Source organism: Phyllobates terribilis, unplaced genomic scaffold (genome assembly GCF_046119375.1).
Source record: "Phyllobates terribilis strain yellow unplaced genomic scaffold, ASM4611937v1 Scaffold_11__3_contigs__length_659146591, whole genome shotgun sequence".
Taxonomy (NCBI): Eukaryota; Metazoa; Chordata; class Amphibia; order Anura; family Dendrobatidae; genus Phyllobates; species Phyllobates terribilis.
Genome location: NW_027362771.1, coordinates 444,227,661 through 444,241,804, shown reverse-complemented (window position 1 = coordinate 444,241,804; position 14,144 = coordinate 444,227,661).

Sequence of the window (14,144 nt, the reverse complement as noted above, 5' to 3'; positions counted from 1 at the left end):
CGTGCCCCACTTGGTGGCACTGCAACTTGTAGAATATTAAAAGAAACTAAACATTTAAAATTGAAATATGCAGCGCCACAGATCTGGCACAGGCCTCCAGTCACAGTGCCCAGTGACACCCCTGGCTGAAGGACTTTCTTTAATAACTACCAAATGTCCAACGAAGGACATCCTGTTATCCAACACTCATTAATGTGCATATGTAAAGAAAGCCAGCCCATGTAGTCAACTAAAGCTGGAAACATGTCTGAACACATTGTTGTTTAAGGGGCTATGTAGCTCCAGGCTAGTAGGAGCTCTGATCACTTTGACTGCTGCAATGGAAGAAGTTTGTCAGGTCTGATAAATCATGTTTTCTTTTACATAATGTAGATGGCCGAGTTCACATGCATCACTTACATTGGGGAAAAAAATATTTAGTTAGCCACCAATTGTGCAAGTTCTCCCACTTAAAAAGATGAGAGAGGCCTGTAATTGACATCATAGGTAGACCTCAACTATGAGATACAAAATGAGAAAACAAATCCTGAAAATCACATCTGATTTGGAAAGAAATTTTTTTTCAAATTTTGGTGGAAAATAAGTATTTGGTCAATTACAAAAGTTCATCTCAGTATTTTGTTATATATCCTTTGTTGGCAATGACAGAGGTCAAATGTTTTCTGTAAGTCTTCACAAGGTTGGCACACACTGTTGCTGGTATGTTGGCCCATTCCTTCATGCAGATCTCCTGTAGAGCAGTGATGTTTTGAGGCTGTCGCTGGGCAACATGGACTTTCAACTCCCTCCAAAGGTTTTCTATAGGGTTTAGATCTCGAGACTTGTTAGGCCACTCCAGGACCTTGAAATGCTTCTTACGAAGCCACTCTTTCGTGGCCCTGGTGGTGTACTTGGGATCATTGTCATGCTGAAAGACCCAGCCACGTTTCATCTTCAATGCCCTTGCTGATGGAAGGAGGTTTGTGTCGCGCCCCCTGGGCCGTGGGGTACTTGGTGCCGGGCCGTTCGTTGCTAGGGGAAATGTCACAGTGGCGGTGACCCGGTCCGTGACCCAGGGCGGTCAATCAAAAGGGGAAATATTTACAGGGGATTTATAGTTTTTATATACAGTTTGTGAAGCCACCTGTGGTATGCGGCTATGTGGAGCCGCCGCTGCGGTGCAGATCCTCTGGAGCTGTTGTTGACGCAGCAGAGTTGTTTTAGCTCTCCACAGGTAGAGCTTAGCTCCAGGGCAGTGTAGATGTTGCTGGGCATTGTAGTGCAGTGTAGTGAAGGGAGTGATGGCGCAGCAGTAATTCACAGAGACAGTGTGGTGCAGTCCTCATAGTTTACTCACAGTTGTTAAGTTCCTCAGGTTGCACTGTACAGATTACAGCCTCCCACGTCGCGCTGCGTTCACCAGGCAGGGGGTTCAGCAATCTCTCAGGTAATTCCAGAGCACTTAACGGGACCCCTTTCTGTGTGCCTTTCTCAGTCGTCGTCCTGCGCTGGCTCTCACCCTCCTGCCCTGCGCCTCACAATCAGTGTCCCAATCTGGTAGCCTCGGGTCTTGTCGGGTGACCTGCAGTCCCCTGGACCCTCTGTGACCACCTTCTCGGTGATGTAATTGTGGCTGTGGCAACTGCACCCTAAAAGTACAGAAGCCTCCGGTTTCTAGCTGAGCCTTGTAGTTCTCCACTAGTTTAGGGGCCGGTCCCCTCTGCAGCTTGATCCTTACACACCTGGTAGATTCGGGCGTACGGGTGGCCTCCAGCACTGCCCGTACCCCTAGGATCCCCTCGTTCCTCCTGGAGCTTTCCTTCCTGCTCCTCTCTCCTTCTCCGTCTTGGGCCTCTCTGCTAGACCCTCCTCCCAAGCAGAGCTCCTGTTCCCACTACTTCTCCTCTCAGACTGCCTTTTCTTTCCAAGATGGTTCCCTCTTTTATATCACTTCTAACAAGTGCCCCCCTGATCTACGTCCTCCACCCACACCCACTACATGGTTCCCCCTACTTTGGTTCCCCCCACTCCAGCCAGGGTCAGGGCTCAGCAGGAAGCACGACACATCTTGCCCGTCCAGCTTGTCTGGAGTAGTGTAATGTTGGATGCAGGTGTTAGGGTCCCGGGCAGCACTCTATCCTTACCTGAGAGTGAGATACCACACCTCTAGGTGAGATGCAGTACCTCTGTGGCGACTGAACCCACAGGGGCGCCACATACCCCCTTGGTAAAACACAGCACGTCCGCGGGCTGGAACAGAGTAAAACACAGAATATTTTTAAGACATGCAATTTTTAGATGCATCACATTGAAAATTCTTCTAACAACTTTTCTTCCCTTTATGGGAGGCACATTACTTAAACGTTGCAGGTTTCTATTAGCATATCAAACATTATAAAAGCATTTTCAATAACATTCTTCTTCACATATAAAACATTTTTCACATAAAACACTTTTCAGCAGATACAGTGAGATATTTTAACTGGGTGTTCATCTCACTGAAGAAGGTGCAATTTTGGTGAACATGAGGGACCCGTCCGAAAACCCTCAACATAGGCCCTGGGCGTGGCTGCAGGGCATAAATGATCCAGTCGTTTGACCACGTCTTCGGCCACGCCAAACGGATTTTTGTTCTGAGGTCATTTTTGTTGCATAAAACCAATAAGGGGCACTTTAAGAAGTGCAACTATTTTACAGGGAAAGTTTTTGGCTGCTCACAGTCCTCAGCCTACAAGTTCTGGTACCCTTACCGGGTAATTAGGGTAACACGCACAACAGCAAACTTTTCAAACTTGAACTTGGGCAGTGTCTCTGCTGTACCCTCCCGGGTAGCTATATACAGTACTTTTCAAAGAAACAGTTCAATAGTGGTGCTCCCTCCGGGGAAGCACCTGTACACAATAGGCTGGTCCAGCCGGGTCATCAGCTCTATATGGCGAGGGTACACTCTCCTCCACCACCCTATGGACGTTCAGGGCATACCAGCCCCTCTCACCTCGATGCCTGGTGTAGCTGACGTGATCACCAGGGTACAGATTCCGATCCGGATGTCCTTCCTTTAGGTGGGACTCCACGTCCCTCCTGTTAACAAAGAGATCCATCTCGGCCTGTGGATCCTGGATGAAACCCCATCCTCCTTTCAGGTTGAATTTCACCACGGTCCCCTCGGCACGGGGACCATGTGCGACCTCCTTGTTTTTGCGGGCCCGGGCCTTCTCCATATTCCGGGCCTCCATCCTCTCCCAGCGCTTCTGCCGGATGCGCCGCTCCTTCTCCAACTGCTCGAGCTCCCTCTTACAGTGCTCCACCCAGCGCGCAGCTTCTACTTTAGTCTCCCGGGGAAATCCCATGAGGTCCCCCCCAGGGTTCTCCCACAGGAACTGGTCCTCTTCACTCCTGGAGATGACTGAAGGCTCAGGAGCGGGTAACAGTGGGAGGCTATGGTCCTCCACCTCTGCGGACCAGTCCCAGGGCAGGTGCCTGTACACCCACTCAGGTGTCGGGGGAGGTGGTTCCTGCAAGAGGCCCAGGAGCGCGCCGGGGTCACTGGTGCCCGGGGTTGATGGTTCCGGGCCCAGCAGTAGGTCTAGGGCATGTGCGCCCGGAGACGGAGGACACTGAAGTGGAACTAGGAGCAGACCTGCGTCAGTAGTGCCCGGGGTTGACTGTTTTGACAGGGAGCCCTGGAGCAGGTCAGCGTTTTCAGCGCCCAGGACAGGGAGACTCCTCTTACCTGCTCCCGCGGCCGCTCCTGTGCTGCACTCTGCCTCCTGGCACTGGTCTGGCTCCGTCAAGGCTGGGGTGCTGCCTGTTGGTTGCAGCGCTGGCTGCTGCCTGTTCGCCATCCTCTCCATCATCTCTTTTTTCCAGCTGGCGACGGCAGCCTGCTGGGCCCACTCCATCCGCCGGCTTAGGTCTTCCAGCCGGCGTAGAGAAACTCCAAATACTCCTGGGACAGCTTGGAGACCATCTCCTCCGAGGTGAGGGGTGTCTCAGGCTGCTGCAGGCCACTGGCGGGAATTCCTGTCTCACCTCCCTCCATCTTGCCTGCCGGGTACGGTCTGTCTAGACTGCTTGAGACCACACCCCATCTCCCAGTTTTCTTCTTTTTTCCTCTCCCCTTTATGGGGCGGTCCCATGGCTGCTTGCTGTCAGCCACACCTGGGTGCAACTCCCCCACCTTGATGGACACATCTACACTGTGTTCCAAATTATTATGCAAATAATATTTTCTCAGATTTTCCCAAATTACCTATATGAATTGCAGTCATTGTAATTTTCCAGTCAAATAACTATTAGAGTACAATTGAAAGGTTTTTGTACAAACTGCCTATGAGAACAGTATATTTTTAAAAAAATAAAACACTCAAACTGCACTCAAAATGCATGTTCCAAATTATTATGCACAGCAGAGTTTTCAACCTTTTCATTTTAATAAAGAACAAAAAAATGGTCATTTTTGAAATTATAAGCATTAGCAGGTTATTACAAAGGGAAATCAAACAGTTTTTAACTCAAAACTTTATTCTAGGTGATGTTACATTTGCACATAGGACCCCTTGTTCGAAAGGAGCTTCTGAACTCTCTCGTCCATTGAATTTGTCAGGTTTTGGATGGTTTCTGCTTTAATTGTTTAGCATGAGGACAGAATACCCTCCCAGAGCTGTTGCTTAGATGTGAACTGCCTCCCGCCATCATAGACACTCCTTTTGATGATGCTCCAGAGGTTCTCAATGGGGTTGAGGTCAGGGGAGCATGGGAGCCACACCATAAGTTTGTCCCCTTTTATGCCCATAGCAGCCAGAGATGCAGATGTGTTATGTGCAGCATGAGACGGTGCATTATCATGCATGAAAATGATCTTGCTGCAGAATGCACGGTTCTTCTTCTTGAACCATGGCAGGAAGTGCTGTTTGAGAAACTCAGCATACTTTATGGAGTTCATCTTTACCCCTTCAGCCCAAAACATTGCTCCACCTCCTTCTTGTTGGTGCCGTAGCCGTATTTGCATGGGGTGTCCATCAACCAGCCATCCTCCACTCCTTCCATCTGGACCATCGAGCGTTGCACGGCACTCATCAGTGAACAAAACAGTTTTGAAGTCAGTATTCATGTATTGTTTGGCCCACTGGAGCCGTTTCTGCTTGTGTGCAGTGGATAGAGGAGGTCGACAGGATGGCTTACGCACAGCTGCAAACCTCTGAAGGACCCTGCATCTTGTTGTTCGGGGGATGTTGGAGGCACCAGCAGCTTCAAAAACTTGTCTGCTGCTATGACAAGGCTTTTTTGCCGCTGCTCTTTTAACCTGACGTAATTGCCTGTAGGAAAGAGTCCTCAATTTTCCCTTATTAGCACGCACACGTGTGTTCTGTGAATCAGCTACATACTTCTTGATTGTGCGATGATCACGATGAAGTGTCTTGGCAATGTTAATTGTAGTCATGCCTTGACCTAAACACTCCACAATTTGTTGCTTCTCAGCAGCCGACACATCCTTTTTCTTTCCCATTTTGGCAGAAAATGTAGGCTGCTTAATAATGTGGGACAGCCTTCTTAAGTAGTCTTGCCTTTCATTGGACACACCTGCCAAACTAATTAGCACAGGTTTCTGCAATTGCTTACAGTGATATAAAGAGCCCTGACACACATCACCATCAATGAGTTTAACTGACAAACAAAAAAATTCTTACCTTATCACTCCTAAACACTTTTGGCATAATAATTTGGAACACAGTGTACGTACATGGTTACTGCTGCTTGGGGCGTGCTCCGCTTTTGGCGCCATTCTGGGACCTGGCCCACGATGGGAGGTTCTCTGTTGTCCTTTATAACGCACATAATGGCGCCCATTCTTCTGGGGCGGGCGCCACATTCAATATAGAATACAGTCTCTAGGCGCACAATACACGGTGATAACGGGTGGGTTCATATCCTGTTCGTGACGCCAAAGATGACGCGCCCCCTGGGCCGTGGGGTACTCGGTTCCCGGGCCGATCGTTTCTACAGGAGATGTCACAGTGGCGGTGACCCGGTCCGTGGCCCAGCGCGGTCAGTAAAAAGGGGATATTTACAGTGGATTTATAGCTTTTATATACAGTTCGTGATGCCACCTGTGGTATGCGGCTAAAGGGAGCCGCCGCTGCGGAACAGGTCCTCTGGAGCTGGTGTAAATGCAGCAGAGTTGGTTTAGCTCTCCACAGGTAGAGCTTAGCTCCAGGGCAGTGTAGATGTTAAAGATGTTGCGGTATAGTGCAGGGGGTGATGGCGCAGTAATAATTTCACAGAGACAGTGGGGTGCAGTCCTCAGGGTCTACTCACAGCTGTTAAGTTCCTCAGGTTGCACTGTCCGGATTACAGCCTCCCACGTCGCGCTGCGTGCACCGGGCAGGGGTTCAGCAAACTCCCAGGTGTTTCAAGAGTGCCTGACAGGACCCAGTTCTATATGACATTCTCAGTCGTCTTTCTGCGCTGGCCCTCACCCTACTTGCCCTGCGGCTCGCCAAACAATGTCCCAAGCCGGTATCCTCGGATCTTTCTGGGCAACCTGGAGTTCCCTGGATCCTATGTGGTTACCTTTTTGGCGACTTGAGTGCGGATGTGGCAACTGCACCCTGAAAATACAGAAGCCTCCGGTTTCCAGTTGAACCTTGTAATTCTCACTGGTCAGGGTCCGGTCCCCTCTGCGGCTTGATCCCTCCACCGCCAGGCAGATTCAGGCGTACGGGTGGCCTCCAGCACTGCCCATACCCCTGGGATCCCTTTCACGTTCCTGGAGCCTTTCTCCTGCTACTCTCTCCTTCCTCCTCTCCTTCTCAGTCTTGGGTCTCTCTGCTAGGCCCACCCCGGGGTAGAACTTGTGCAGAACCCCTGCTCCCCTCACTTCTCCTCTCAGACTGGCTTGTCCTCTCAAGATGGCTCCTTCTTTTATATCACTTCTAACAAGTGCTCCCCTGATATACATCCTCCACCCACACCCACTACATGGTTCTCCCTACTTTGGTTCCCCCCACTTCAGCCAGGGTCAGGGCTCAGCAGGAAGCTGGTCTGTAGTAGTGTAATGTTGGATGCAGGTGTTAGGATCCCAGGCAGCACTCTATCCTTATCTGAGAGTGAGATACCACACCTCTAGGTGAGATGCAGTACCTCTGTGGCGACTGAACCCGCAGGGGCACCACATTTGCACTCAAAATCTCACAATACATGGCCCCATTCATTCATGTACACGGATCAGTCTTCCTGTTCCCTTGGCAGAGAAACAGCCCCAAAGCATGATGTTGCCACCCCCATGCTTCACAGTAGGTATGGTGTTCTTTGGATGCAACTCAGCATTCTTTCTCCTCCAAACAAGCCGAGTTTTGTTTCTACCAAACAGTTCTACTTTGGTTTCATCTGACAATATGACATTCTCCCAATTCTCTTCTGGATCATCCAAATGCTCTCTAGCAAACTTCAGACGGGCCCGGACATGTAATGGCTTAAGCAGGGGGACACGTCTGGCACTGCAGGATCTGAGTCCCAGGTGGCGTAGTGTGCTACTGATGGTAGCCTGTGTAACGTTGGACCCAGCTCTCTGCAGGTCATTCACTAGGTCCCCCCGTGTGGTTCTGGGATTTTTGCTCACCGTTCTTGAGATCATTTTGACCCCAGGGGGTGAGATCTTGTGTGGAGCCCCAGATCGAGGGAGATTATCAGTGGTCTTGTATGTCTTCTATTTTCAAATTATTGCTCCCACAGTTGGTTTTTTCACACCAAGCTGCTTGCCTATTGCAGATTCAGTCTTCTCAGCCTGGTGCAGGGCTACAATGTTGTTTCTGGTGTCCTTCGACAGGTCTTTGGTCTTCACCAAAGTGGAGTTTGGAGTGTGACTGTTTGAGGTTGCGGACAGGTGTTTTTTATACTGATAAGTTCAAACAGGTGCCAATACTACAGGTAATGAGTTCAGGACAGAGGAGCCTCTTAAAGAAGAAGTTACAGGTCTGTGAGAGCCACAAATATTGATTGTAATAGACCAAATATTTATAGTTGAGGTCTACCTATGATGTCAATTACAGGCCTCTCTCATCTTTTTAAGTGGGAGAACTTGCACAATTGGTGGCTGACTAAATACTTCTTTCCCCACTGTATCTGGAGAAGATATGACACCAAGATGCAATATGGAGAGAAAGTAAACCGGTTGAGGCTGTGCCATGCTCTGGACAATGTTCTGCTAGGAAATCTTTGGGCCTGGCATTCATGTGAATGTTACCTATACATACAGTATACCACTGACATAAACATTGTTTAAAATGAAGTACATCCCTTTGTGGCAAGAATATTCCCCAATGACAGTGGTCTCTTTCAGCAGAATAATGAACCCTGCCTCAATGTAAACATCATTTAGGAATGGTTTGAAGCACAAATGACAAAAAAATGATTCAATGTGTTGACTTAACCGTCTCATTCTCCAGATCCCAAACCAAATTAGCATCTGTGAAATTTGTTGAAAAATAGGACAATCCATGGAAGCCTTACATGCCTTTAAAGGGTCTACTGTTAACGTCTTAGGACTCATTCACATGCCAGTTTTTCACGTATGAGCACTATCAGTTTTTCACAAATATAACTGGTACCTATGATAGTCTGTGGGGCTGTTCACATGTCAGATCATTTCCTCAGACCGAGTTGTCAATTTAAAATTGCAGAGACATGACCAATCAAAATTGGCAATGCAAGTCTCTGGGTCAGTGAAAAACTCTGACAGCATTCTGATGCCATCCATGTGCAGTCCATCTTTCACTAATAGGAGAAGGTGGAGAAAGTTTTTTTCTCATCAGTGGAAAAAACTGATACAACTCCAACCAAACTCTGATGAAACTTTGATGAAAATTAGTGATGAAACGCTCCGTTTTTTTCATACATCAAAAAAACTGATGTCTGAATGAGTCCTTAGTCATTTCCAGTTGTCTTCTGAAGTTCATGCCTCGCACATCAATTGTTTTGGTGGCACAAATTAGAACTAAATAATTGCCCAATATCACAGGACATGTTCAGAGTTCTAATGATGTTTCAATATCATCAAGTCGGATCTCGTTTGGTGGCACAAAGTGGAACTACAAAAGTTTACATAGTTCATAATAAGCCAATAGCATGTTCAAAATTTGGTGAGAAGGGCACCCATGGGTACCATAAATCACCGAATGATACCAACTCCTGTTAATCGTTTATGAAATCGGAGGGAGCGGAGTTAAACTGGGATAAAAGCACATTATTATTAGTTCATAGACAAAAAATTACAATTACAAAAACATTCACATAAAGGGAAACATGACAGCTAGACAAGTAGATGTCAACCTTAACATACCACAACCCCACCAATCAATATATATAAATGGCAAATTGTAATACGGGTAAGATAAGTCCCACAAATCAGGCTGGATGCCTATAGTGGAAGTGATGGTTATACCATAAGGGGTCAAAGATTTCAAAGACTTGATATTAAGAGGAAGATTAACCTTACCAGGAGGAATATAGGCAGGTGATAGCTGACAGTGGTGGACAAAGGGAAACCCCCGATGCACGTTTTGTGACGTGTATTACCGCTTTCTCAAGGGGCGATATTAGTACGGTACTGAGACGGACCTTTTGTATCCTTAGGAATGGTCATGTGTACCGTCATGTGACCACCAGCATCACTGCCAGGAGGGGCATGTATGCATCCCAGAGCACTCCATGGCGCATACGCAGCGCATCTGCCGGGTCACTGCATGGGCCCAGGTCGCCAGGCCGATTGCACATGCGCTGGAGCATGGCGAAGGCCAAGGCTCCAGAGCATGCACAGACGGCATGGAGACAGCTGGGTGCGAGCGTGGCGGACCACCACGCAGGCGCACTGCACTTTAGGAGGGGTACGGCACAATTCCATGAAACTAGTTAACAGACCGCAGTGTTATACAACAAAGGACAACAATCAATACAACAGTAGCATGTAAAAGGTGTATATCATCCAGTAAATCTATTGCGGTCTGTTCCTCCATTATCCTGGATCTGATGTAAAAACAACTGTGTAGCCAGAATTCCTAACAGGTCATCCTGAGTACCAGGATGACCTGTTCAGAATTCTGGCTAAAATGGAGAAACAGACCACAATAGAGTACTTACTGGATTATATACACCTTTTACATGGCACATTTGTATTAATTATTGTTGTCCTTTGTTGTATAATACCGCGGTCTGTTAACCAGCTTCATGGAATTGTGCCGTACCCCTCCTGGAGTGCAGTGCGCCTGCGTGGCGGTCCACTATTGCCACGCACCCGGCCGTCTCCACGCCGTCTGCATGCTCTGGAGCCTTGGCCTTCACCATGCTCCCGGGCAATCGGCCTGACGACCTGGGCCTGTGCAGTGACGCGGCGGATGCGCTGCGTATGCGCCATAGAGCGCTCTGAGATGCATACATGCCCCTCCTGGCAATGATGCTGGCGGTCACATGACAGTACAGGTGACCGTTCCTAAGGATAAAAAAAGGTCCTTCGCAGTACCCTACTAATATCGCCCCTTGAGAAAGTGGTAATACATGTCACAAAACGTGCATCGGGATTTCCCTTTGTCCACCACCATTAGCTGTTACCTGCCTATATTCTTCCTGCGTTTACTACCCAGGTAAATAATAACAATTGTTCCAGCTGTATAATTTTAGAATTTATCAGACTTTCCCTCGGATTGGCTCTTGTACATTTAAATAGCCGCACCTTCTCTTTCTGTGTTATGCCCTGGAAGAAGCTTTGGTGAAACGCTCGTTGGGTATGCTCCTGTGGTTGGGTATGTGTCCTGCATGCAATAAGGCTAATTGCCCATAGCGCTTTGTCCTCTCTCTGGCTGCAGGGATGTCCTTGGCTCACATCGACTTACCTTTTACATCTCTTATCTTTGTTCATGGTATGACTTAATATTTATCAAATTAGCCTGTATTCTGATGATATGTCCTCTAACTTTGACACATGTGAAATTTTATTTATGCCGTCCTTTTTTCAGCCAGCAGACCTTTTCCATCTATGCATATACCCTAGGTTTTCAGCTATTAGGGTTTGTTTCATCCTTTTCTTTTGCATTGGCACTTTATTCAAAATCAACCTGGTTATGTTTATTGATTTACTATTTTGTATTCCTACATACATTTCAAATATTGTAGCCATCAATTGCATCCTTACCCACCTTTAGTTGTATGTCACCTCATGTCTGTTTGGATCTTTTTATTTTTATATTTATTCAATTATTTCAATAAAGATTAATTGCATTTTATACAAAATTTCCCCCTCTGACATTGAATGCATACATTGATATGTTGGTTCAATTAGTGAGTGAAGATCTGAAGATGGTCTCCCCCTCTATTCCCAGACATATATGTACATATGAACAGAAATTGGCATTAGAACAACTGGCAGCAAGAACGGACATTGTGATTAAACCGTCAGACAAAGGGGGCAACACTGTGCTGTGGCCATGCGATATGTACGAAAAAGAGGCCTGTAAAGATGTGCGGTTGTGGGTTGTAAGTAATCACCTAGGCAGGTTAACGATGCAACAATAATTTATTAATCACATCCATGGTAATGTAGCAATTCCAAGTAAATGGCCAAAATACAGTTCTCTCAGTCCTTAAGTTCTCAACCTGGGATCAGTAGTTCCACTGGCTTTGTATCAGGCCATACTCACTGTCTCCCAACTTTTGGTTGGCCCACAGATTTTGTATCTCCAGCCAGTATAGTCTGTAGCCACAGTCCACGATCCTCCAGACGACAGATAAATCAATAGAAACACAGGTATCCAGTAGCCATAATCCTTTATGAGAGTTTAAATCCAAACGACATATCCCATAATGGTAACATGTTAACCACCTGTCCTTCCAAGTTCACAGTCTCCATCCTCTTCCTTCAATGCCCTTCCACACAACTCTCACTAAAGCCTGAGTCCCTTTTGCTCCCTGGGGTCAGCCCCCTCCAAAGGTCAGAAGTGATGAGACCCTCCCCCTTAAGCATTTACTTTAGCTGAAACAATGAAGAATATTCCAAGAGCCTTCACCTGAGACTGCATGTAAGACCTCCTGTGTTGACGGCTCCACTGTGTCCACTCTTTCCATCTACATAAAGGGTCCATTGGCTGAGAGAACAATGGCCCAAGGCCCCTGAGATAAGGTCACTGAATGGAATTGATATTTAAGGTTGAACTGAACTGAACTGAACTGAAAACAAATCACTAACACAACAAAGCAAGCAAATTTCTAACAAAACACAAAAATAAGATTGACGAAAATGGGTGCTCAGTTCTGGAAAAGTATTTAGTAAGTGGCCAGGTCCTCACATTCCTCCCCCACTTTTTCAGCACGGACAAGAATGTAAGAAGTCTCACCTTTATGAGAATGAAACTTTGTATCATCCAATGCCGATGAGAACCAAACTTGAATCCATTGCGACAAACCACAGAGTGCTGACACTCAGGGGGATGGTCACTTGGCGGCCAGGTAAATAGTGTTCTGGGTGGACAATATCTGGGCTGACTAGGGTGATGGTAGAACCAGTGTCCCGAAGTCCCTGAGCGTCCTCCTTGATGTCATTTACCTCCCCCAGGTCACATTTTTTCATGGTAGCAGTCATTGTATTTTGTGTATTACTCACCACAGGTGGGGGGTTAGTCTGCAGATAGCGCCACTCCCTCTCGGCTGAAGCAGTGAGAATCGGTCCTTGGCTTTGGGTTACAACAATGGCCCAATGGCACACCAATCCACCTCCTAGGTTGTGATGTGGGCTAGAATGTTCCCAGAATTCCCTGGCAAAATGACCCATGTGTCCACAGTTATGCCAGTTTAGCCATCTTCGCCCCAACACAGGCCGTACTTGGAGGCTGGAGAAACCTCCCCCTCTTTGTGAAGTCCAGAATCCCTGCAGTTCCTCATCTGACCGGTCCATGGGTCTCGCTGGCCTCCCTGTAAGCTCCTTTTCCCAACTCACTTGGGGCTGTACTTCCACATAGCCCTGGTCGATTAGCAGACCAATCATCAGCCAATCTTGCAGCCTCATCCAGACTTAGTGGTTTTCTCTCTGCCACCCATTCTTTTAAGTTACCTGGGAGCTTTGACATAAATTGTTCCAGCATATCCAAGACATGTTCTGCTTCCTGAGCCCTCAGTCCTTCTAACCACAGAATGCATGCCATACGTAGTGTGTTGGCGAACTCCCGATGCGTGTGTACAGCGGGCTTGTCAGTCTCCCGAAACTTCCTCCGGTAGGTTTCAGGAGTGACGGCATACCTCTCTAGTAATAGACAATTGAGGGACACTAAATGCCATCATAGGTTGACTTAGAATCCGTTAACATCTTTTTCTTCACAATTAAGCATTCTTTTGGACAAAGCAGTTGAATTGGACATCATCACTAGGAAACAGGAAACAAATTAAATATCTTACAATTGATCACCCTACGGTTGCGACCTTCTATATGCTACCGAAGGTACACAAGAACATTACATGCCCCCCCCCCCCGGCCGACCTATTGTGTCGGGTAATAACAATCTGTGTGAATCTGTGTGCAAACTAATTGATCATGTACTTCATCCTATAGTGGAAACACTACCATCATTTTTAAAAGACACCAATGATGTACTCCGTAAAGTGGATGGTCTGTATCTAGAAGAGGATATGATCTTAGTTACTTGTGATATTGAGTTGTTGTACTCCTCGATACGACAAAGATGGTCTGGAAGCGGTGAAACAGTTTCTTCTCATGTCCTATTCGGATGGTGAGTTCAATTCACTTATTCTTGCCTTGCTTGAATTCATTCTCATCCATAATTTTCTCCTGTTCGGTGATCAATATTTCCTACAGCTCCATGGGACAGCTATAGGGGCGGCCTATGCGCCCTCATATGCTAATTTGTTCCTGGGGCTGTGGGAGAGAAGAATCTTTATTACTGAACCAGCACCCCTTGTGGATAAAGTGCAATATTGGGGCCGATACATTGATGACATTTTGGGTATCTGGCAGGGATCCAAGGATCATCTGGATATTTTCATGAAAAGGTTAAATGCTAATGACATCAATCTCCGGCTTACATACAAAGCTGCAATAACGAACATGGAGTTCTTCGATATCAGACTATCAGTGGATGACCTTGGCTCAATCCATACAGATGTCT